This window comes from Oxyura jamaicensis, chromosome 2, assembly GCF_011077185.1.
Source record: "Oxyura jamaicensis isolate SHBP4307 breed ruddy duck chromosome 2, BPBGC_Ojam_1.0, whole genome shotgun sequence".
NCBI lineage: Eukaryota > Metazoa > Chordata > Aves > Anseriformes > Anatidae > Oxyura > Oxyura jamaicensis.
The window spans coordinates 58,406,049-58,431,642 of record NC_048894.1 but is presented as its reverse complement, the minus strand read 5'-3'; the positions used below and the strand labels follow the sequence as shown (position 1 = coordinate 58,431,642).

General features: G+C 41.1%; 2 long non-coding RNA genes across 5 annotated transcripts; both read right to left on the bottom strand.

Annotated features, from left to right (window-relative positions):
• Positions 1–5,241: 5,241 nt before the first annotated feature.
• On the bottom strand, positions 5,242–23,231 carry LOC118163081. Of its 4 annotated transcripts, none has more exons than XR_004748832.1 (3): positions 16,233–17,292; positions 10,433–10,510; positions 5,242–7,514 (listed from the first exon to the last, which is right to left on the bottom strand). It is a non-coding gene; the product is annotated as an uncharacterized LOC118163081 (long non-coding RNA). The 4 variants fall into 4 exon arrangements; XR_004748836.1 differs by lacking the exon at positions 5,242–7,514 and adding an exon at positions 21,277–23,231 and having other exon boundaries at positions 7,526–10,510; positions 16,233–16,396; XR_004748835.1 differs by lacking the exon at positions 5,242–7,514 and adding an exon at positions 21,277–23,231 and having other exon boundaries at positions 7,526–10,510; positions 16,233–16,393.
• LOC118163082 lies at positions 17,524–18,107 on the bottom strand. Its single transcript, XR_004748837.1, has 2 exons — positions 18,059–18,107; positions 17,524–17,955 (listed from the first exon to the last, which is right to left on the bottom strand). It is a non-coding gene; the product is annotated as an uncharacterized LOC118163082 (long non-coding RNA).
• Positions 23,232–25,594: the final 2,363 nt, after the last annotated feature.

The following is a 25,594-nucleotide window of genomic DNA, read 5'->3' as shown; positions in this document are numbered from 1 at the left end:
CCTTCTGGAAATATGAAACAACTTTGTGGACATTTTCCATCCACATCTTGTATTTTTTTTTACATTATTTGAAAAAATACAAGTATACTTATTCAAAATTCATGAAAAGCCTAGTAAGTGTTATAATAAATCATTTGATTCTTCACAGATTAATTTTAACACTGACTTATTTTACCACACTGATAAAATCTGTTTCTATTTCAAATATTATTCAAGCTGCCTCCGGAGCTGCCACTCCAAAAGAAAGTTTCTTTCTTCATCTCTTTCTTTCTTCCTTTCCTCCCTCTCTCTTTCCTCACTTCTTTCTGTCTCCCCCAGTGCCTTATCTGAGGATCTTTTTTTTTTTTTTTTTTTTTTCCCTGCCCCGGGCTCTATGCTACAGCAATCCAGAATGGTGTATCAGAATCTGAGTGCAGGAACAATGTTTCTGACAATATGTATTAGCATTCTGTCACTTGCCTCTAGATGAAATTTCTACATGCTTCAGACTATAGAAAATACTAGGAAACTTGGACAGACACTGAAGGGGAAGAATATTCGTCTAAACGTCTTGGAAACCATTTCTATACTGTTAGCAGAAGAAGACACAAGGCAGAAATCTGAAGACTCACCTACAAACTAGAAAGGACCCATAAGGTCGAGTATTTTATGAAAAAGGAAGGATATCATCCTTCCTCTGGACATATTAGCCCATTCAACTAAACAAAAGGCAAATGTAACAGAAAAGAATAGGAGCAAAACTCATGTTTTTGAGACCTATTAGTTAAGACATCAAAAATGCAAAAAGAGTATAAAATAGTTTGCACTGCCTATATCTGCATGATGCCAACCTCTACAGAAAAGCAGGAATGACAGGAATGGAAAAAAAAAAAAAAAGCAGACAGACTGACAAGAAAGACTTGCTCATTTATGAGCGTAACTACAACCTTACTGATACTATCAACACTTGCTGGAAACAATCTCCTAATGGGAAAGTGAAAAAATGTGGTTTATAAAAACATACTGAGGAAGGAGCTAGTGCTCTCATTCAGATAGAATCGATTAAAGGAAATCCATATGTTAGGCCAGACAGACTTGACCATTGTAGATAGTTGAGCACAACAGTCCTGTATGATGGACTCCTACATACAACAGAAATACCAAGTAGGTATGATACAGTTGATAGCACTTACATTAATTGATAGCATTAAGTTCAGAAAAATCATTTTACTGTCAGGTTTTCACTCCAGAGAACTAAGGATTGTGGGCCAACTGTAATCTTATGATTGGGTTCTGTGCTGGTTTGTGTTCTGGGTATCACATTTTTTTATTACATTTTACAGACATCAACTACACAAAATATTGACAGAGAGCCTTAGTAGCATGGCACATTCGTGTGGTATTTTTCTGGTAGCAACAACTTCACAAGCAGAAAACAGTTGTCCTTATTACCATTTTTTGGTTATTTGTTTTTGCTTACCACTGATACATTTAGAACTTCTCCACAGATGGGCATGCCAGAAAATTTACTCTCTTCTATCCCTTCTACAATTTTCAGAAACGCTTTGCACTCTATTAGTGCCATAAACCTTTTAGAAACTGAACTTTAATTTAGGCAGTGGATATAGCGGAATTTCAGCTGCCTTATTCATTAGTAATGGCAAGAGCTCATTTTCACTAAAAACATCTTTGACAATTAAACCTACTGGAAAAACATACCTACCTTCCTGTAAAATATTACTTTTTAAAAAAAACATTTCCATGAATTAATCCATCTGTGAGAGTTAGAGACCTTACTTTGAAGGCACTTTTGTTTTAAACTGGGAGCTTTCAGTCTGTGCTTGATGGACTCTGAGATCAGAGACGGTTGACTAGAAGAAGTTATTCCATACATGCTGTTCAACAATGCATGAAGAAGTTTACAATAGGAAATGTGTAAACCTGTTTAAAAAAAAAAAAAAAAAAAAAAAAAAAAACACTGATTTATGGCATCAGCTGGAAGTGTTAGTACAATTTATAAATCAATGTGATTGCATTAGTCCCTGCCACATCAGCAATAGTTTATTGGTAAAACAGGCAGTGCAGCCTCTCTTAAGTCATTCCAGAATCACCATCTTGTACATTAACACTACATGAGAACAGCATAATAGGCAGTGGGGAAGAGAGGGAAAATGGCAATGAAAGGCAGCATCCTGGGGAAGAGCATCATCCTCTCCAACCAGCACTGAGCCACTATCAGAACTGGGGAGGAAGGTGTAAAGGGAAAAGCAGCAGGAGCCACAGCACGTGTGCTTCACGGAGGAAGCAACCCCATTTCATTAAGTATATTGTAAGCTGCCAACTTTGTTTTCTTACTAAACTGCAGCTATGACAGTAGGATTGAGTGTACTACAGTACTTCCTGAAGACACCAAGCAAGCTATGTGGTGCAGTCGACATGCTGGAGGGAAGGAATGGCATCCAGAGGGATGTGAACAGGATTGAGAAATGGGTCTCTGCAAACCTCATGAGGTTCAACAAGGCCAAGTGCAAGGTCCTGCATCTGGGTTGGGGCAATCACAAGCATGAATACCCAAGGCTGGACAAAGAATGGATTGAGAGCAGCCCTAAGGAGAAGGATTTTGGAATACTGATTGATGAGAAACTCAACATGAGCCGGCAATATGCACTTGCAGCCCAGAAGGCCAACCTGAGTTGCATCAAAAGAAGCGTGGCCAGCAGGTTGAGGAAGATGATTCTCCCCCTCCACTCCACCCTATTGAGACCTCACTGGGAGTACTGTGGGGCCTACAAGAGCTCTGGGGTGCCCAGCACAAGAAGGACATGGATGTATTAGAATGAGTCCAGAGGAGGGCCACAAAGGTGATCAAGGGGCTGGAACACCTCTCCTATGTAGAGAGGCTGAGGGAGCTGGAGTTGTTCAGACTGGAGAAGAGAAGGCCCCAGGGAGGCCTTAGAGCAGCTTGAAAGGGACTGACAAGAAAGCTGGAGGGGGACTCTTTGTCAGGGTGTGTAGTGATAGGACAAGGGGGAATGGTTTTAAACTAAAAGAGAGTAGGTTTAGCTTAAATACAAGGAAGAAATTATTTACTGTGAGGGTTTTGAGGCACTGGCACAGATTGCCCAGAGACGCTGTGGTTGTCCCCTCCCTGGAATTGCTCAAGGCCAGGCTGGATGGGGCTTTGGGCAACCTGGTCTGGTGGGAGGTGTCCCTGACCAAGGCAAGGAGGGTGGAATTAGATGATAATAAAGGTCCTTTCCAACCCAAGCCATTCTATGATTCTCTGATTTTGTTACTTTGATTTCCTGATCCATTCTTAACCCCAAGCTTTGCTCCACTTGCCACAGCAGTTACACCAGGACTGCTCCTGGCATGGTGACTCTCCCCTTTATTCACTGAGCATCCAAGCTGTAAAGCACTATGGACCTGCATGTGTCTATAGGTACAACCCTAAGTATAGTGATAAATAACACCTTCCTTGCTAAAAGACTCTTTCAAAGTTACACAGCCAAATATAGCTAAATAACTGAAGTATTAGCACAGCCTTAGAGATGTATCTGATGGAAGGAAGAGAAAGAATATCTCTTTTTAGTAGCCTTGCTTGTTATTTATACAGTCACATCAAAGAGATACAGTGCAGTCCCTCAGACAAACTAATCTGCACTCACAGCTAATTCCAGAAGTCTTGGCTATGTTACCCCAAGATCCCACACAAGCTGTTATACTCATCTAAATTTGGCAATGACATTAGGCCACCCAACACCCTTTCTGGTATTGCAATACATATAGTGCAAGCAAACCCACAGTGTCCCTCCCTCACAGGGCAAATCCTGCTCCCAGAACCAGGCTGACAGATCCCACTGTGCTCAAAAAAACTATGCTAGTGGGGAGTTTGAATGTAGTTATACCTATCAGTCCCACGTCCGAGTTTCCCTGTTTTCTCCTCAGACTGGTGTATGGTCCACACAAAATCTGTTGTCTCCTTACATCTACTTCATCTGGAAAAAGTGTTATTTATACCAAGCAGACAAGCCTCAGGCATTTTACAGTGAAGTTCCTGCTAAATGCTGCTGTTCCCATTTGGGGCTGAAAAAGTCTCTCCCTACAACTAACAAAAAAATGACATTTCTCCCACTGCAACGCAAAAATACAAAGCTTTTTATTATTATTATTATTATTATTATTATTCTTTTTTTTTTCTTTTTTTTTTCTTTTTTTTGATCCCCGTGCAGGGATCATCCAGAAACATACCCAAATTCCACAAAGCACTTCCATGTCACCAATGGGATACAGGACCCACAGGCTTACAAAGAAGTTAGCATCTACTCAGTCCAGGTTTTTTTTGTCTGTAGTCACATCTTGTATTAACAACATACAAAAGAAATTCCAAGTCAATCTAAGGGTAATATTTCTTAACCAAAAATTAGAGAAAAGAGAGACAATACACAATCCAATGCAATTGCTCTCACACACCATATGCGAGACAACCAGGGGATCAGGCCCAGTCAGCATGGGTTCAATGAAAGGCAGCTCCTGCCTGACCAACCTCATCTTCTTCTATGACCAGGTGACCTGCCTGGTGGATGAGGGAAAGGCTACCTAGACTTCAGCAAGGCTTTTGACACAGTCTCCCACAGCATTCTCCTGGAGAAGCTGGCAGCCCATGGCTTGGACAGGCACACTCTTTGCTGGGTTAAAACCGCCTGGACAGCCAGGCCCAGAGAGTGATGGTGAATGGTGTGAAATCCAGCTGGCGACTGGTCACCAGTGGTGTTTCCCAAGGGTTGGTGTCCGGGGCCATCTTCTTTCATATCTTTACTGATGACTTGGATGAGGGAATTGAGTGCACTCTCAGTAAGTTTGCAGATGACACCAAGTTAGGGGGCAAGTGTCTATCTGCCTGAGGGTAGGAAGGCCCTGCAGAGGAACCTGGACAGGTTGGATCAATGGGCAGAGGCCAATGGGATGAGGTTCAGCATGGCTAAGTGCCAGATCCTGCACTTTGGTCACAACAACCCCATGCAGCACTACAGGCTTGGGGCAGAGTGGCTGGAAAGCTGTGCAGAGAAAAAGGATCTGAGGGTGCTGATTGATGCTCACCTGAACATGAGCTGGCAGTGTACCCAGGTGGCCAAGAAGGCCAATGGCATCCTGGCTTGTATCAGGAATAGCATAGCCAGCAGGAGCAGGGGGGTGGTTGTCCCCCTGTACTCTGCTCTGGTGAGGCTGCACCTCGAGTGCTGTGTTCATCTTTGGGCCCCTCACTACAAGAAGGACATGGAGGCTCTGGTGTGTGTCCAGGGAAGGGCTATCAAGGTGGTGAAGGGCCTGGAACTTGTGAGTCCTGTGAGGGGCAGCTGAGGGAACTGAGGTTGTTTAGTCTGGGGAAGAGGAGGCTCAGGGGAGACCTTATTGCTCTCTACAGCTACCTGAAAGGAAAGTGTTGGGAACTGGGGGTTGGACCCTTCTCACAGGTAACTAGTGATAGGACTAGAGGGAATGGCCTCAAGTTGCACCAGTGCACATTCAGGCTAGAAATGAGGAGACACTTCTTCTCAGAAAGAGCAGTCAGGTATTGGAACAGGTTGCTCAGAGAAATGGTGGTGTCACTGTCCCTGGGGGTGTTCAAGGAGAGGTTCAACATGGTGCTTAGGGACATGGTTTAGTGGGTGATAGTGGAGGAAGGGGAACAGTAGGACTAGACGATCCTGGAGGTATTTTCCAACCTTCATGATGCTATAATACAGGTAAGTATTCTGTGGAGTGCTGTTACTCCACCAAGAGAATCTCAAATTTGCATACCACTGTTTCTATGTGTTTGTTGTTTCAGTGCTTGGAGGGGAAAGCTGAATAGAAAACTGTCTGAAGTTTTCCATTTTCGCTTCACAATGAACAAAAAATACCACTCTGTCATCTCCAGTGTCTGGCTAATCACAGGCATCCAAACATCAGGAATTAAACTACAATAAATGATGAAATTAGTTTAAAAGACACCCAATTCCCTAAGTTCCATGCACGGTAAAGATAGTGGGATTGTTTGGATATTTCTTGAACTCTTATTCTTTTTACCTCTATAGTTCTTTGTGAATTTTTTAAGTTGTTCTCTGAAAGGCTGAGGACTAACATTTTCTTCAGTAGATCTGGATATCTAAAAGCAGGCTTCTTACGGGTCCAAGACCTGCACTGTCTATTGGTTAAGCTGTGTACAAATATTTCTATTTTCAGGTTTACACATCTTTACATAACAGAGACCTGTGACCCTTCAAAGATTTATTACACCCCCCTGCCTCACTCTTAATGCTCTAAAAATTTGATGGAATTTCTCATCGGGGATTTCTCACAGGACATAAATTCTGTTGCTGCAGGGGTAGCATCAGGGAACGGAACAAGCAGAGCTGTGCCACATAGGGACGAGCCAGAAGCGCTGGGTGACCCAGCACAGGCCATGCTTCCACCTGCAGGGTGCAGTCGCACAGGGTCTGAACACAGCACAGAGCTGGATGGTGAGGACAATGGGTCCCATCTACATTCCCAGACAAGGCAAAATAATCAGCTGGGTCCAAGGGCCCTCTAGCAGACAAGGGCCAGAGGCAGAACTGGAGACAGGACTCAAAAGTGGGCCTGTCTGGAAGCAAGGTCAGAGATACATATGCCCACAGCATAGTTTAGAGCTGAAACGGAGCTCTTGGGCCCATGGACAGAGCATTTAGGAGAAGCTGGTCAGGGCCAATAAGACATCCTAGTATCCACAGGACCCTGACAGCCAGAGCCTTTAGAGGAAAGCTCAGGCAGGGTCCTGATCTTATGAAAATCAAATAAAATGATGTCACTGACTTCTTTGAGGTCAAGATCCACTGCACATCTTTCTTTCCCATATCCTGTAGCAAGCACCTCAAACACCTTTGGTTGCATATCAAATAAATAAAGTGATGAAAGTTAACCTAAGTCATGCAACAGTCAAAGCACTACAGATAATCACAGCTGTTAAGAATATTAGCACTGTATCAGCTGCAAACAAAATAAAAACTGCTATTGTGTTTCTGGCCAGTACTAAAAGGTCTTGAAGCTTTTTTCTTAGGCTAGCTGCCAACAGTACCTTGGGAGCGCTAACACTCCACCATTTCATTTCAAGGCTAATACTGAAATATAGTAAAAAATCTGCATTTTTACAGACCTATAAAGGCCAAAGCAAGGATTCCTCTTGCTTTCAGCAAGTATTGGATCAAGTAGTGTATGCATCATTTTTATGTGTGAGAGTGTTGTTGCCCTCTGGTGGGTAACCCACAGCCAGAGCAAAGCACTTGCTCTTGAAAGTCTCAGCAGATGCAAGAAGAAGCTATTTTTCAATACTGGAATATTTGCAAATGCCAGGTGATTTAGCTTTGCTGCACCCCGAGGAGGCAGGAGTGCCTCTTTTTACAAGTGAAGAGAGGGGAAGTACAGGAAGGATGCAGTTTCAGTCCGCTTCTATTTGAAGAATGCAGCCCATTGACTTCCAGGGCAGAATAATCCCCATTCAAGGTCACACAGAATATCTGCAGGAAAATAAAATAAAATAAGATAAAAAAATAAAAGCTCAGTGTTTTCATGACTCTCAATTTTAACAAGATGGAAAGAAAAAACAATCCTTCAAATACTTACATTAGTCCTTAAAAAACTCTAGACACTTCTTATATTCTCCATACGTTTACATTAATTCTCACCTATATTCATTTATTTGGTTGGCCTTCTTTCATGGAATCTGATTTAATTTTTCTTAAGTAACAGATAAATTACCAGTGTCTATATTATCAGCACCCTATTAAGAACAGGAATCCAGCTCGATGCCACTGGGACGTTGTAACATTCCTATCTCATCAGCGATCAGACTGAGGTCTAGGGAGTGAAATTTATCAAATCCTATAGTACAGTGTATCTGGAAGGATGATAAACATGATTAAAATTCATTTCACCAGCACAGTTCCTCATATGTATTTGATGTCCTTTTTCCTTGGAATGGTTAGACAAATTGCACAGTTTCCTGAAATGAAATTCAGTCTTGGATTTTATACAACATGCCCTGATAATACAAATCAATATTTTGACAAAACACATTTTTGCCTGAAGATGAAGTATAATGTGTAATGAAATACATTTAAGTACTTTATAATTTATCCTGAGAACACAATGCTATGACCAAATGTCATACATCATTTCATAGAAAACAAGGTGAAATATATAATCTATACTTCTTCTATGATTCTAAGAAGCAACTGTAGTGAGGGTGCTTACTTGAGCACAATTAAGCACTCAAGAAAACATTTCAAATTAAGGATCTGTGCGTAACCTCTGAAAGATATGCATTGTTCTACACGATTTAACTTCAAGATCTTTTTTCTTTCTCAAATGCAGTATTGTGTTCTGTAATTACTCTCATTTTCAAGATAGTATGTCATCTTCTGTGTGTCAGCTTGCTTTTGCCATAGACTTCACAATGCTTGCTTACATTTGTAGCATGAGGAGCAAAAGAAAAGTTTCTCTGGACCATTCACTCTCTGTGTGACTGTTGCCTGATATCTTTAACAAATGAGATTGTTTCCTCTGAAATTTCCATGGCTATTCATCCTCCAAGAGCTCTCTCCCCGTGAAACACATGGCAAAAATTTCACAGGCGGCAGTGATGTAGAGGGAAATTTAAAATTTGCTAACTTAACTTATGCCAGTTCCAAAATTCAGTGAGGCCCAGATGAAGCAGCAAGAACATTCAGGAGCCTGAATCTTCTTCGCTTCACAAGGAGGTAAGACAACTTATGTATCTTAATGGGTCTCAGCATCATGTATGATCTGCAAGTTGAGGTAAATACATGAGCAGGAATTTAACCTTTGACTGAAACATGAGCGAGAAGAGGTAGTGTTCAAAGGGAAGCTTCAGCAACTCACCGGACAAGACTCTGATACACACAATAGAGCAGGACATGTATTTTGCTTATTAAAGTTTGTTCCACATAATAACATGTCTTATTGAAGTCTCACTTACTGCTCTCTCTTGAACAAAACAGCCTACCCTGAAGTCTGTCCAAGGAGCTTATCAAAATTCAAGACCTAAGTGCCTGGACTACAACCATTATATGTGAATTGTTTTCACTCAGGCCAAGACATAAGCATGTTCAGGTGGTACACAGAGATCTGTTACTAAAACATTTCCCACTTGAAATGTAATTGTTCTCCAGTTAGGAAGTAATCATTGAAAAGTAAAACCCTACAGATGACACACCGAGTTTATGTTCACAGAAGGTTAATAATTTTTCCATCCACAGTGGAACTGTTTGTAATTTACAGGCAAAAATTCAGCCCTGGTGTAAGCAAGTGCAATTCTTATTGATCTCAATAGGAGATGCACTCATTTATAGCAGGGCTGTTTTTGGCTTCATGTCTGTTTAACACTAGAATGAATACTATTACAAGACAGGGCATAGGTTCAGTACATGTTGAAAGCTTTTGAATGTGAATATTAAAATAGGCTGTCTCCACAATAGCAACTATTTTGGGCTGAAGAACACAACGTGCCAATCTGAGTTGCATAATGCTTTACATATCTCGGGGTTCGGTACTCTGAATAGTTCTCTACTGAATGGCTTCTTAATCTCTCCAGTACAGTTACTGTATAGATCCTCTATCTAACAGAGCAATGCAGCGCTTTGCTCAATAGATGTGCCCTGTATTCACTCTCAAAAGCACAAGCCAGCCTGTGGGAGAGACTGAGGCAGATCTTCACTTCAAGAACCCTATGGCTTACGCTATTTTGGTATGAGAGTTTAAAAAAAAAAAAAAAAAAAAAAAAAAAAACGCATTTTTTTACACATTTGGTTCTCATTTGTTTGAAACAGTTTTGTAGCCTAATAAAAAGACCTACAGTTTCATAAAAGGAAGTTAACTGGTTGTCTTTGGGCAGTAGGAGACTTTTTCATTTATTACTGGGTTATTTTAAGGGCATTAACTGCAGTCATCCTGTGAGCTCTGTTACAGAACTGATTTGATTTAGAGTCTTTTTTAATTACACTGTGCTTTATTAAAAAAACAAATGTCAGCGTGGAAGTGCTGGATTCGTGGCCTTTCTTATTATGCTGCTCTAGCCTGGAAGGCAGAGCTCTACTTGTAGCCCATTACACTGTCCACTGTCCATCTACCTGCTGGCTGGCAGCAAGCATGCCCAACAGAAACACAGGATCGGGGTGCTGGTGTTCCCATTCAAGCACTCCTTCCAGCAGCAGGAATGTATCTAATTTACCAATATAGTTTCACCTTCCAACAGAAAGTAATCTGACAGCCTGATCTCACCTTCCAGCACTTACACCCAAGGGGAAGGCAATTTGCCTGTCTAACCTTGTGTTTTGGCAGGAGGACAAGAAAAGTAACTTTTCCACTACTGCCTTCCCACGAATAACATACAGACCTCAGGATGGCCATAACTTACCCAATTAGCCACAGTGCCTGCCATCCTCAAAATATACTCAAAAGACTTTTCCAAAACGGATGATCGCAGCACACAGCTCTGAAATAAAACACATGCATATTTCTAGCTCAAGGAAACACACATCCTGTGCTTTAAGCATGCTTACCTTAGCGTCTTCTTCAATACAGTACGAACAAGTACTGTGTAAGCACAAAACACTGGCAGCTAGCATTCACCACATGGAGATTAGACAGGGTAACAATTTCACTGAAAGCTTAATTTCCAAGAACCCAGATGATTCCTTAATTTTAATTAGATTTTTCCATATAACGTATACCATATTAATAAATTTCACTTTATAGCTATGACTAGAACGGCTATCCAGTGCTGGGTGGTATTAATTCAAATGTACAACAAGGGACAAATTAGAGTGAGGACATAGTCCAGATAGCTAGGGTAACAACTCTGGGAAGGTATATGAAAAGCTGCATGCTTTGCTCAAACTCATGCTGGGAAAAATAAAAAAAAAAAAAAAAAGGAAGAGAAAAAGGAGGAAGAACAAAGTTGTTCAGGGCCTCTGTAAAATAGAGTTTAGCCACTGAATCCACAGTCATGGTTCCTCTTGTTCCTGCCTAATCACCTCCTAGTGCTGTTTCCTCCAATCCTGTCCTATTGGGCAGTATCACCATCACATCTTCTCTCAGGAGCATTCAAGAGAAAGCTAAAGGGATTTACTCCTAAGCAAAATTCGTGCCTTAGAGTCACACTGGAATCAAGTCTGCAGGAGCACTGCAGTAACATGAGAGAATTACACAAACCCTGGAGCTACTCTCAGCTATACCTAGATGTTTACAAAATAAGCCCCAAAGGGATTTTGACATCTAGAATTTACCTTGGACTATGGGAGGCACTGGAAAAGGACAGAAGGGACTGAAAACATATTTGAGATGAGAAAGCGAGGGCCTGTTTGCCTTAGCTTTTGTCTGAGGATTATTTTTTTTATTATTATTAGAAGATACTTTAGCTAAGTGAAAGGGCAGGAAGCATATGAACCTCATACCCCAAATACGAGACTCTCATCAAGTGGGAAAATAAATAAAAAAGCAACAACAGTAACCACAAAACTAGAAACAACCGGTGACAGAGGACTCTTTATTGGTTACCAGATGGATGGACCCAAAACATTCTCTAACTTTTCCAGTACACCCAGGGTGACAGTACAAGCAGTAAACCCTACAGTTATCCAAATGAGTATCAGTCCAGTGCCAAAATTTCATCAGCTGGAAATTGATGCAACTAAGGTAATAAGCACTTCTGGACTTTTGGGGCTGCATGGGTAGGTTAAATAAGCACAGAACACTTTACAAATAGCACACACTATCCAAAAAGGTCATTTGGCTGCACAATTTTATAGATTGGTCTTGCTCAGAGCTAATACTTGCGCTGTGGATCTGAAGGAGATTCCTGCAATAAACACAGTGTGTTATCCTAAAGGGCCCGCTCCTTCCATCAAACTTCCCTGGCTTCAGCCAAGCAGGAATAAGGCTGATGACTGCAGGCTTCCTTAAAGCAAAGGAAAGCTTTGCACTGAGTCAAAGTCAGGGCTTGGTTTACAATAAACAGAGCATGGGACAAAAAGATGTTTTGCCTCGCAGGATAATGGAAGCCCTTCTTTTATAGGGACCAAGTTCCAGATCTGATATGTCCAGCCAGAGCTTTAAAAAATCTCACACATGCATGTCAGCTATTGAATGATATTGTTTAAAGCTAGGAACTGTGAGCTGTTAGTCTTTAAATAATAGGCAGACAGGCTAGAAATTCCATTGAGTGATTTATAAGCAGGTGGAAGAGAAAGTGGAAACTTCTGTGAATCTTGGTCATGATCCAGATCAGAGCCTTATTTTGATGGAGGGCTCCCTCTTCTGGATTTTGATTGAAGCGTATTTCCCGAAGTCTAAACTGTTTTGTTTTTTTCCAGTGCAGTTGGAAGGTGTTTTCAGATAGAAAGACTGAGCAGAGAGGAAGCCTCTACGTGCTCTCACAGTCCAGCGGTCCTGCTACCACATACACTGTGGGGACCTGGGCTTTGGGCAGCATGACCCAACAGCATCTGCCCCTCAGACCTGCTACAGCTAATGGGAGCTGAACTGTGTCCTCACTTTTTAATTTGCATATTTAAGTTAATGGATGTGCCAAGCACAGGGGTAAGTGAGGGTTTACTCTAGCTTATGATTGTTCATTCTTCTTGCTTTCTATATGCAAGTTTGGGAAAGTTACACCATTAAGAAATAGCCTTAGTGGTGACAATTCCTGGGAACTCTACTTCGGGACAAGAATGCCTTCAAGTTAAGCAGCCCCAAAAGAAAAATATCTGTTCAGCTGGAAGTTCTCCAGTGACATGAAAAATATCCTGTTAGTCCCTTATACAAATCAAAATAGTCTTATACAAAAAAAAATCCTCCCTAATCTGTGGGGAATTTCCTCCCCCCTAGGAATTCCTTCTGAAAACAGACACTTCCTGAATGGCAGGTGGGACTGCTAGAAACTGAAACTGCATCTTTGAATAATTCACATTTCTTAAGGAGAATAATCTTTTCAGGCAGAAACCTGTTTCAACGAAGATTTCCCATTAATATAGACAATTTAATACCCCAGTGCAAATGCATCTGTAAGACTATGGCTACAGATTGTTGTCATGGCCAGAGAGAAATTCATTAGTTCACAATAGGACAGGAATGCAAGAAAAACTCAGTTTTGCTGAAAATAAAATAATAGTAATAATAATCCATACTGCTTTGTGGCCTGAAAAGGAGTCAGATTTTTGAGGGTTTGGCTTTGGAGAATGAAAGCAATTGTGCCTTTTGTTTAAATGGAAAAATAATCCAATTTAAAGTAAACAGTTTAAATTTAGCAACTACAGACACTATAATGAAGGATCTGACAAAAGCTGTACATGCCAGATCAGAAAATCATACACTGTTCTTTCAGATGTAATAGTCCAAGTCTTTGCCTTCTAATGCTGTTACTGCTCACAGGACAGCATTCACCTAGACCAGCTTTCTCTGGCTTTTTTCCTGCCATTTAGCAAATAGCAATCAGCCCTGTCAACATTTGAGGATTTTGACATGGGGCCAAGGAGATCTGCAGACTGTCTACAGTGAGCTCCCAGACTCACTTGCAGGCCCTCATACCTCAGTTTGGGAATCAGTGACCCAAAAAGCCCCAGCTGAAACCAGATGCCTCCTTGCCCTTGGCGCTCTGCAGTCACATCGAAAGAAACAGGGCTGGTCCCAGCAGAATCGGCATATGAAGAGACAGATGCATAAAGGGTATGAGGAGAAACAGAAGGTAAGTGAGCTGCTTAATGCCGAGCAGCAGAACAGACAGAAAGCTAGGAAGAGGGGGCAGACTTCCTGGGAACAAGATCAGTGCTCTCTGCAGACAACCACAGCCCTTCAGTTGTGACCATAGTCACGGAAGGGGGCATAAAAAGGCATCCACTGGAACAGTTCCTCCAGGCTTATGCAGAAATCATTGTTTGGGGTAAGACGTCCCCACAGTTTCCAGCACTAGAAAAAATACAGAAAAGGAACTACAAGACAAGTTCCTAACTAATGTTTTTACTGTAAATAGTAATTCTGCTGGCTCATTTCTCCCCCTCTCTGCTGGACTACATGGCTATAGCTCTGGAAGGAATTGCCCTGTAAACTTTTTTTATTTTTTTTTAATTATTATTTTTTTTATTGCTTGTTTGTTTTTAATTGTTAATTGCTTATAATCTGGTAGAAGTAGTTAGATTTGCCAGTAAAAAGATCATGGTAAATTTGACCAGTGTTTATATGCAACATGGTTCTTGATTCAGAATGGTTTGGGTTGGAAGTGAGCCTTAAAGACCATCCTGTTCCACCCCCCCACCATGGGGGAGGACACCTTCCACCAGACCAGGTTGCCCAAAGCAAACCTGGCCCTGAATGCTTCCAGGGATGGGGCACCCACAGCTCCTTTGTGCAACCAGTGCCAGTGCCTCACCAACCTCTGAGTGAAGAATTTATTTCTTATATCTAATCTAAATCTCCCCCCTTTTAGTTTAAAACCATTCCCCCTTGTCTTATCACTGCACTCCCTGACAGAGTCCCTCCCAGCATTCCTGTAGACCCCCTTTAGGAACTGGCAGACTGCTCTAAGGCCTCCCTGGGGCCTTCTCTTTGACAGGCTGAACAACCCCAACTCCCTCAGCCTGTCTTCATCAGAGGGGTGCTCCAGCCCTCTGATCATCTTTGTGGCCCTCCTCTGGACTCACTACACCAGGTCCATGCTCTTCTTGTGCTGGGGGCCCCAGAGCTGAATGCAGTGCTCCAGATGGGGTCTCACAAGGCTGGGGTAGAGAGGAGGAATCACCTCCCTTGAACTGCTGGCCCACACTTCTTTTGATGTGGCCCAGCATACAGAGGGTTTTCTGGGCTGCAAGCACATATTGCCAGCTCAAGTTGAGTTTCTCATTAACCAGTATCCCCAAGTCCTTCTCCTCAGAGCTGCTCTCAATCCATTCTTGACCCAGCCTGTATTCATGGGGTTCACATGGGCCCACCTCTCCAACCTGCCAAGATCCCTCTGGGTGGCATCCTTGCCCTTCAGCTTGTCAACCTCACCACTGAACTTGATTATTATTCTGAGGGATTAATCAAACAAATAAAAAGCCCTGCTGTTTCTCTTATTGCAAAGTTTGTAATATACTAGGAAAAAAAAATAGTTCATTTTCAGACTCATATAACTTGGTGGCATTACAATAGTCAGTGTTTTTGAGCAACCAAAAAAGTTTTTAGTTCCTTCCTAATTTTTTTCCCAACACTGATTTATCTTTACTAAGCCTCTGTGTTCATGTTTTCTTGGAACAGAATTGCACAACTCTCCCACCCTTCACCAGGGCTTTGGGCTAAAATCCTCAAGCATTGTGCATGCCTGCCTGTGATGCAGACCCAAATGCAGTTGGCTCCCTACAAAGCAATGACATCTTTAACCATTTGACAACCGCCATGACACAGTGTTTTAAAAGAAAATTCCTATTCAAAACAATAGAACAAAGTAAATGAGCATGAGTCAACTGTCCCACAGAGAAAATTTGAAAGGACTATTTGCAGTAGCTCTCTCTCAGGACATCTGCTGTTATCTGTGTCCCAGGTCCACCCATTTGCTGTTAGTGCTTGAAATTCACATCTTATGATAGGAATCACAGCAATACTTACTGTTCAGGCATCCTTTCTGCTGGTAACTCCTACCTCTGACTAAACCAGGTTTGTGATAAGAAACAAGGAAACAAGGTTTTCAAAAGTAATAGCCATCCCACATCACCTCTCTGGGAAGCTAATGTGCTACATTCCTTCATGGCCCTTCCCCACAAATGGCATGGCACTGACACAGGAAAATCCCATACCATATTCATTAAATTGTTTTCACTCAGGAGTTTATTATCATTGCTCCTGAGAGATACAAATGCATTCCATTCTGTCACATCCAGAAATACCCAATTCAATACAGCAAGAGGTTTTTGCTGGAGAGAAAAAAAAAAAAAAAAAAAAAAAAAAGGAAAAATGTTTGCTTTCCCTTTCAGAGTCCCTGTTAGCTGTAAGAAGAGCTCTTAAGCTGTACCTTATTCCTTGCATGGTTCCCACTAGCTGTGAAAACACATGTCAGGGGATAGGTTTTTAGTCCTTCCTAATCTCTTCATATCCTCCTATTTCCATATGGCTAATGGTGATGTCCATTCCCACATCTGCCCTGGGTGGGCTCTCACTTACTCCCCTGTTGTCCTCATCACACTCACTTTATTAATTCCTGCTGTTGTACTTCCAAAATCATTACCAACACATCTCTTGGTACCCACTGGTCTGTTGCTATAATGTCCTCTTCATTGGTTAGACTCCTCATTCCTTGTTGACTTTAGCTGGGTAGAGCAGGACACTGGGACAACAGAAAGCTGGATATCTGCTGATGGATACAAAAGACATATCAGTGCATCTCTGACTTGATAATAAAATTCATCTGGTTCACATTACTTAGTTTTTCCAAAATATCCATGAGATGGTCTTTCAAAAAGAGTCTAACATCAAGAGTAAAGAGTGGGATTTGGGCACCTTCAGGAGATCAAAACAGGGAGTGAACTGGAGACTCAGAAAAAAAAAGAGACAAAACAGTTTCACATCAACCTGAAAGGGAAAGGGCTGAAAGTCCCCAATACTTTGGATAAATCCTTAGCTTATAACATCAGATAATAACTACAAATGTCCCAGCATATCACCAGAGCATTTTTCCTTTATATTTCCCTTTACATTAATTACAGAATTTGCTTCCAGAATGCCACTAAAAACCGTGTTTTTCTAGATGCAAGGCCTCTGATCCACAAGGATCTAGAGCAGTGGTTTTTAATGGGCAACTTTATATGAACAACACATCTATGGTGTTGAAAGCAAATCAACAAGAGCAAGAAAACCATCTTATCCTGAAACCTACCCGTTGGTTATATTTGCTTGATGGAGCATGCAATTTGACTGCAGCTACAGCAACTTCATGGCTGGCAGCTGCCCTGTCCGGCAGTTACTGTCTCCACGTCTGACCCATGTGCTCTCTGCTGGCACTGGCAGTCTTACCTGTTCAGTTCCCTGAATTATCTAGACAGAAGATCAGATGGCTTTGTTCTAAGGAAGGTTTAGAAAATGCCTTTGATGGTGGGAAATGGGAAGCAGGACTGCTCCTTTTGGGAGCACTTGCATCTGCTTACAAATGTACTATCAGACCAAACCCTGAGTTTCATGACAGTGTCTGTGTTCAGGACACACTTCATGAAACCAATAATGTGGGATTATTTCAAAGTACACTTTATGGAGATTTAAATCAGACTTTTAGAGCTCTAAAACCACCCCAAAAGGACTGTATCTAAACCTTCAGTTCCAATTCCAGAATGGTTTCCATGGTTGGCATCTCTAGAGGTCAGCACAGTATCAGAAATCAGAAGAAAAATCTTCATTGGACTGTTACAGGTATATGGCAGACTTCACTCTGGAATGCTGAAAAAACCTTATTGTAGGTATATTGTCACAGAAAAAAAATCATTAAAAAAAAAATAATAATAATAATAAAAAATACTGAAGGAATGGTGTCATAAGTCCCACCACACGATATTGTAGAAAATGTGACATTTATAAAGCACTTGTTGTTAGATAAGAAATAATACTGCCTAATCTGTCCTGTTTGCCCAAGACAAATGTCTATTTCTGTTCAAATATTGGTGCCATTAACACATACCTGTGACTTGTCAAGGAGTCAGATCCTGAAGTCCTTATGACCCTTTGTTTTTTTCTTGTTTTGGGATATTTCCCAATGAATGTCTCAAGTTTCAAGAATTTTCTTTGATCATAATTTTGGAAAATTATGTGACAAATTTCCCTCTAGCCATGCTAAGAACAGATTCAGTAAAACTAGAATGGTATCCATGCTTTTGGCCCAAAAAGCACAGGTTCACATATAGACAAGAAAGTCTTTCTAGGGAGCTGCAAGAAAATATATATATATATATATCTAAGAGTTAAACCAATTTGTATGACAAACCTAACTTCATGGGGGATTCCAGTACTCTCACCAACGTCCATGAACTAGGTGAAGCAGCTACGTTGGGGCCCTCTACAAGTCAATGCTGCAAGCAGCTTTTGCTTCAGTACTCTCTTGCTCTATAAAATTGCTGAAAACTGTCTGGGATGTTGTGTATCCTCTGGTAATTCTGGGGAAGAAAAAATGGATTCATAACTTTTCAACGTGGACAGGATTCATAGGATTTTAAGTATGTTAAGCTACTGATACTTTCCAAAAAAAAAATATGCAGAAATAGGGAAAATCTACAGAACTACATTCCACGTCTGAGAATGTTATAGCTATCTATAGTGCTTAATGCCTGATGGAGAGCTTGCTAAGAAGTCCTAACAGACGTAGCCAGGACTGCCCAGTTTGAACCCAAATGTCAGGGCTGAGCCGTGACACATTGACTCAACGCGTTACCTAAAGAATCATCCTTGTAAAAGGCTTTAGACCATCTTTTATGTATGTGACCAAGTGGAACACAGTGTCAGTACGGCAAATGCAAACAACACAGTATTCCATTAAAGCAATTGAATACCCAGACACAAAACCTAGGACTCAGAGACCTCATGTGAATCTGAAAGTCCCTGGGGAATTTGAGTTTGATGAGAAATACATATAAATATTATAATTTTTGACAGATATAATCTTGCTCCAATATTTTCCACTTTATTTAAGAGAAAAGCTACCTATTTTGTTCAGCCCCACCGTCTGGAAGTTCCAAAGATAAAAGGACCTCTCAGCATGAGCAAACTGCAAAACGTATTTGAAAATAAATTCGTAATGACAATTGGCATTAAAGAATTTATTTTCAAATACATTTCACAGCCTGTTCACGCTGAGGGGTGCTTTTATCTTTTGAACTAGGTGCTGCTAGGCTGAGCAGAGATGAAGACAGTTTCCTCTTAACTCTTTCAGCACCACACACACAGCAGTATCCATATGGATTTTCTTATAAAGAACTTATACCTACATTAGACAAATGCCTCATTACTGGGACGCAATTTCTAGACCCAAGAAAAGGAGCAGGTAACCACAGCTTTCCTATTCAATCATCTGACACCTACTTTTAAGTCAAAGAATATTTCTTCTGTAATGCTTAATGGCCTTTAATGCTTTTTCTCAACAGAAATCCCGATTCTGGGGCTAACAATGCCTCTCTGGTTAGCCACAGATCACAACAGCTGTAAAGTAGCAGGCGCACTGCATGGGGCTGGAGTTTCCTGTCTCCTGGTAAGAGTCAGCACCTTGAGTTACAAATAGCTCCCTTGCTGACAAGGGAAAGGTGAACCCTTCCTCCATTTCTGTCATCCCTTCTGCTTTGCCTGCCTCGATCTTCATCGCAGCTCAGTCGCTTTTAAGGTCATGAGACAAACCCAGATTGCTGCTAACAGCATAGCCCAGCCTTCTCCACACCTCTGCCTTCCTACAGTCATTCCTATCCTTTCCCTTTGGGCATTCACACAGCTGCACAACAAGCCAGGATGGAAAACATCCAGCAGAAAACAACCTTTATGGTTTGAGTTGCTTTTCAGCAAGCTAGTTCCCTGGCTGGTCTGACTGCATAGCCACACAAATGTCACAAAGGCAAAAGTTACAGGGTGGGAACAAGCAGTCAGGCAAGGATCGTGCAGGAGACCTCTTTGCAGCACTGTGGATTTATGTTGGATTTAAAAAGTACATGCTTAACCACGGCCTAAAATACGTGTATAAGAGAAGCTTCCGTAGAGCCTAAAGAAAGCTGGGATCTGGAGGAATATACATTACCTAGGAGTATTAACCACCTAGAGAGAGGTTATGCTGCACATTATTTCTATTCCTGGCCTTGCATTGTTAAGTACAAAAACTAGATGCAACCAATGGAGAACAAGAAGAGCCTGAGAGAGACAAACCCTTTCCTGGTGTCACTGGAGTTTAAATCAGGCTGTAAAATGTTATCCTGCCTCCGTGAAAACTCCATTTCTCTTCCTCTGTGGGCAGAATGAGGACAAAGGGAAATCATCTGAACGCAGGACATAAGTAGTAAAAATTGCAAGAAGCAGTAGTTCTGAAATATTCATTTTTCCCCAACCCACTATGTCTCCGGAGTGAAATAAAAAATAATCCCAAGAGATATACCTAGAAGAGATTTTTCTGGATGATTGCATCCAGCCCCCGGTTATCCCAATCAGACCACATAATCCCCTTCATACACCTATCACATTCCATCTTAAAAACCATTTGTTCTCTTGGATCACTACTCCCCCTTGAAAGCTCTTGCTAATTCTCCTCCTTTTCTCTTTTCCATGTCTAAATGTACTCAAAGCTTTTTGTCCTTGTGTCAACACCTAAAGTAGCTCTTCTCCAAGTGTGGCAATTATACCCACCCTGATGTGTTCATGAGTGGCAAACAGGTCATCTCCTGGTCTTTACCTGCTAGGTTGAACAAGCCAGCCTCTCCTAGGCCTCACAAACAGGGCTGTTTCTTTAGCCCCAGGATTTGTCAGGACAATCAGGAACTCGGGGAGTTGGTCCAGGGAGGCTGTAAGTCAGCAGCGGGTTATCTGTTTGTTTAGGCAGGGAGGCCTTTCCAGGGAGCCCAAGGCCTGCAGGCTGGTAGGAAACCACGTGGGCTGCACAGCCTCCCTCCCTGGTTTCTGTCAAATGTTTTGCCAGAGTAACACAACGTTTGAATATTTCAGTGCTGGCAAATTAATATTTGCCAGTGGGAAAGTGTTCCACCTGAAAACTCAACTGGCTCCACAAAAAATAAAAATAATAAAAATTAAAAAAAAATCTCTTAATCCCGAAAGAAAGCCAGATAAAAGGGAGTGGAATTTATGACCACTACAATCCACCTCGTTAGTGACTGTGGGCAAGCAGTAACAAAAGGCATTTACAGAATCAAGACTGACATAACCAATACTTACTTTTAAAACACGAACAAGCAACAGCAATCCCATTGAAAGCCTTATGATAACCTAGACCAAATACAGGATTAAATAGGTAGAGCTCAGCACTGTTGCTACCTTAGCATGGCCACTTTGGTAAACTTCCCAAAATAGATACCATTGACTTCTTTATTGAAATGTCCTCCATCCCCTTGCTTGATCTGACAGCTGCTGTGCTCAGTGGCTGTTGTCTTGGAAAACTTACCAACAGCGATACCAACAACGAAGCTGGAACAAAGGCACGTGCCAAAACAATATCCACAGGGAACCAAAAATGCTGAAAGAACCCATACCCAGTGTGATACGTACCTCAACAGGAATGTTCCAGAAAGGGAGGAAGGTGACCTCTTTGCTCTTTAAGATTAAAAAGTGCAGGAAATATGAGCTCTGGCATTTCTCACAGCTCCTCTTATTGAAGTTGATATGGCTTCTATGAACTACAGTAATATTGAATCCTAAAGGAAACGGGAAAGCAATACCTAATAAAGTACAACTTCTCTTGTACAAGATTTGTGAATATATGAACATGTATATGAAATCTGTGACTTTATTATCCTACTCACAAGCCATTTTAAAATCATACAGAGGATTTTGAGCAACATTTCTGTTTGTTCTCCTTGTAAACAAAAGTGATATATTCACAGGCAATGTTGCTGTGCTGTATTTATATTGTCACTTATTTTCTCAGACAAAATGATGAATAGTTAGAGAAACTTGAAGCATTTTGAAAAAGCAAGAGAAGATAATTAGAAAACCATTTTGCATCTTCCACGTTTGCTGGAGTGAGAGATGTGTTCTCCATGACTCTGCTGAAGATCTGAGGTGCCTCTGCAGCGTGTTTTCCCATTTTCTCAGAACCCGCTGAAATTAAGATACTGTACTGAAATATCTTTTACAGAGTAGGCAAGCTCTGGTACCTGTGCTACAATGGCACCTGCTTCTCTGTATATACATCCCTACAGCATACACTCTGTTTCAGAAAGGCTCCCAGAGGCCATGGGAAGCCATGACATTACAGGGTCAAATATGCTGCTTGGTAAGCAGAAGATCTAAAAGGTTGAGTAGGGGCACTTTATCTCTGAGTAGGCATCTTTGCCCTCTGGCAGAAAGCTGACAGCCTGAAGTTTTATAGATAAAATATTTCTATCCACTCTATCCTGGCAAAGTTCAGGTCAGCACCCTCGCTCCTGACTTCTTTTAGACAAGTCTCAGTGGAAAGGAGACTAAAGCTGTCCTTTGTCACTAAAGTGACAAATGCACATTTATTAAACAGTAATGGGGGGAAATACACACACATGGGAAAAGCAGAAAGGACGTGATGGTGTTGGAACAAGAACACAGAGATAAGCATGGAAATTATCACATTGATAAATGCAGGAAAGATACCCTGCTACTAAACGCGCTGCCAAATCGATGGTAATCCTATTTGTCTGTCTTTCCCAAGCAGGATACCACTGCAAACTTCATGTCTGTTTGCTGGCTTATACCTTCCTGCCAGCTCTTGCTGGTTTGGCATGACAGTTTCCACTAAAACTATGAGGCTTAGGGGGAAAGCTCAAAGTGCACCTCTGAGCTGTAAACCTGCAATCCACAACTGTCTGGTGCTGCCAAACCCACTACTGCCAAACCCCACACAGGGGCTCTTCTGAGACAGCATTATTCTGTCTGGCCTAAAACTGCCACTATGACTGCCATTTGGACTAACTACTGCCAATTTGTCCTTATGCAGCCAAAAAAAAAGAGAATTGTATTTTGGGGTGACATCAAGCAGTTTGAGCAATTTTTCTGTTTTCTTAGGTAAGCTAACTGAATGATGTTTTATTATTTTTACACAGGCTTATTCCAAGGAACTCTCAATTTAATCTAATTTAACCTTTATCAAACAACACTTCTCACAATGAAACAGGAGCATCAGTAAAGACTTTTATATCAGTTCTGCTATAAGAATTCAAATTGATATTCTAAATACAATGTATATAAAAATTAATTTGCTTAAATAGTCAAAACTGGAGTACCCCCAATAAAAAGTATCACAAGCGAAGAATCAGGTGCTTGGTCTTCTGTTTTTTGTTCACTCTTTCAGCTTGTGTTATAATAAACACGAAATCCAAAGTGTAGTGATTAAGAAAAAGGTGGAAGCCTTCTACAGAGCAATCAAAGGCTACACAGCTTCATACTGCTTCCACTTTACCACATTTTTATTTATCTCTACTTGTTATTTTTTTCGTATTATTGAACCATGCAGTTTTGCTTCCATGTTTTCTATGATTTCCCCTCCCCCCCCTTTTTTTAAAGGTCTTTTAAGTATCTCATTGCTCCTTATTAGGGTAGCTGTTTGCTGTACTTTTATTATGCTCCCTTTTAATAACTGCAGTTCTTCTGAATATCTTTATCCCTGAGGCTATCTTTCCATGAAGTTTCTAACACTTTGCTACAGCATTTTTAATGAGGTTTGTTTCCCTTACTTTGTATTTATTTTATAGGTAAAATTATTATATTTAAATTATATATTATATATATTAAATTTGTATTTATATTTGTATTATATAAATTATATATTAAACTTCTTGTATTTATAGGTAAATCCTATAACATCTGTTCAGGCTTTCTTTTAGGATGATATTCGGTTTCTAGCTTTCCAGATCTTTTCCCTGTTGGACAATGCATTAAAGACAGGACGAAGTGGCTTTTGACTGACTGCATGAGCCAGCAGCATGCCCTTGCCACAAAGAGGGCTACTGGTATCTTGGGTGCATCGGGAGGATGGCTGACATCAGGTTAAGGGAGACCCTTCCCCTCTGTTCAGCACTGATGAGGTTACACCTGGAGTGCCCAGTAGCCCTGGGCAACCTGCTTTAGGTGGCCGTACTTGAGAAGGGGGGTTGGAACTGATGACCTCCAGAGGTGCCTTCCAACCTCAGCCTTTCTGTGATTCTGTGAGAGGCTAAGCAGAAAAGGCAAGGTATAAACCCTTTTCTCTATTCTCACAGGTTTATTGAAGCTGCCCCTTATTTAAATATAGTATATTTTTGTACATTCACCTTGTAACACTACATTACATGAGGGTATGTTACCTAATGACAAGGTGTTACAGTACCTCGTTATTAAATAGATAGCATACAATTCTCTTTGGAAGTTGCAAAAACCACCCTTCGGAGATGATCACTGAAATACATCAGAATCAGATTAGTCTCTTCTACACAATGAAGTGGCTTAAAGCTGCCTTGTTTGAACAGCTGGATATTCTCCTTACACAGTGGACTTCTGGCTTTATATGTCTGGTATTGCTCATTTCCTCTCATAACACAATGCTTGCTTTAAGTGGAATATGACCGCATCTGTATTGGAGGAAAAAAAAAAAAAAAAGGAAAAAAAAAGAAAAGAAAACTTGTCTCAAAACATTTATATCTAACTCCTACAGAGAAAGGGTCACCAGTCCTCAAGAAGCATGATCTGCAAACAAAGCTAAAGCTCCCATTTTTGCTTTGCATAAACAACAATCCTTGGGCCCTACGCCAAGGGCAACTTAAATACACTCAAGGATACAGCTGCTAATTCCACTGGGTGCTGACATCAAAGTCAGCCCTAAGTATCTTTGGAAGTGAAGACACATAAGATGGGTGGCTTCTGACAGCTCTTCTGCAAAGATCAACTCTCAGCCTTGCTGCTGGCCATGCATCGTGGGTTAATGTCTCAATCACTTCATTCATTTTTCCGTTATGAGCTCATGCCAATCCCTGTCATCAGGTCTCACCAGGGCTGAAAATGTAAACAGATTCCCAAAGCAGTTAACAATATTGGAGAGAATGAGACAACCCAAATAATGCCTATAATAACCAGAAACAAACATGGGACTTGGGCCTTCTCAAATGAGGGCTGGAAGAAAGAGTTGTCAGTGAATAAATTATACAATAATAGAATTTCTTTACCCTCCCTGTCATAAAAGAGAGCCTCAAATTTGCTTAGGGCTCAAGTGAGGACAGCAGAACCTGTTTCAACTTTGCCATTCCTGAGTGATTCTACATTGAAACGTACATGTGGCCTACAAAGAGAACACACCCAAAAGACTAATTCCTTCTGACCTACCACAGGTATCTTAACTTTCCATAACATCTCATCTTTCTCTCTCATGACCTCCTTCACCTTCTCTTTTTGGCTTTTTTTTTTTCTAAATATTTATTGGAAAAAATTACTTTCTGTAGAGACACTTATTTAGAGAAATGAGAAGCAGCAAGATATCATTCATTCAGTCTTGCCTATGCCTCAGCATCCCCATCTGTGAAGTGCGATAAACTTACCTTCATAAATTGTACTGGCCTTCTGGAGAAAAGCAGTTGAGACCCAAATAGTGCTGAAACTCTGGCGTGAAGCACAGCATATACAACATTATTCCAAACAGTTGTATTTAGAGCTTCAGATTTGTAGCTCAGCCTATCCTTACCTAAATGCAAAAAACCCGACTTTATTTTTTTCCTAGATTCTCCAGAAAAGGCCAAAATCTGCCTTATTGACAAACCAAAGCAAAAACAAATTAGTTTACAAAATACATTTTCCTTCTTGGGGAATTAAAGTAAAGAAATTGAATCTTTGATTTCCTTTTCTCCCAAGTTAAACTCCATGAAAAAGA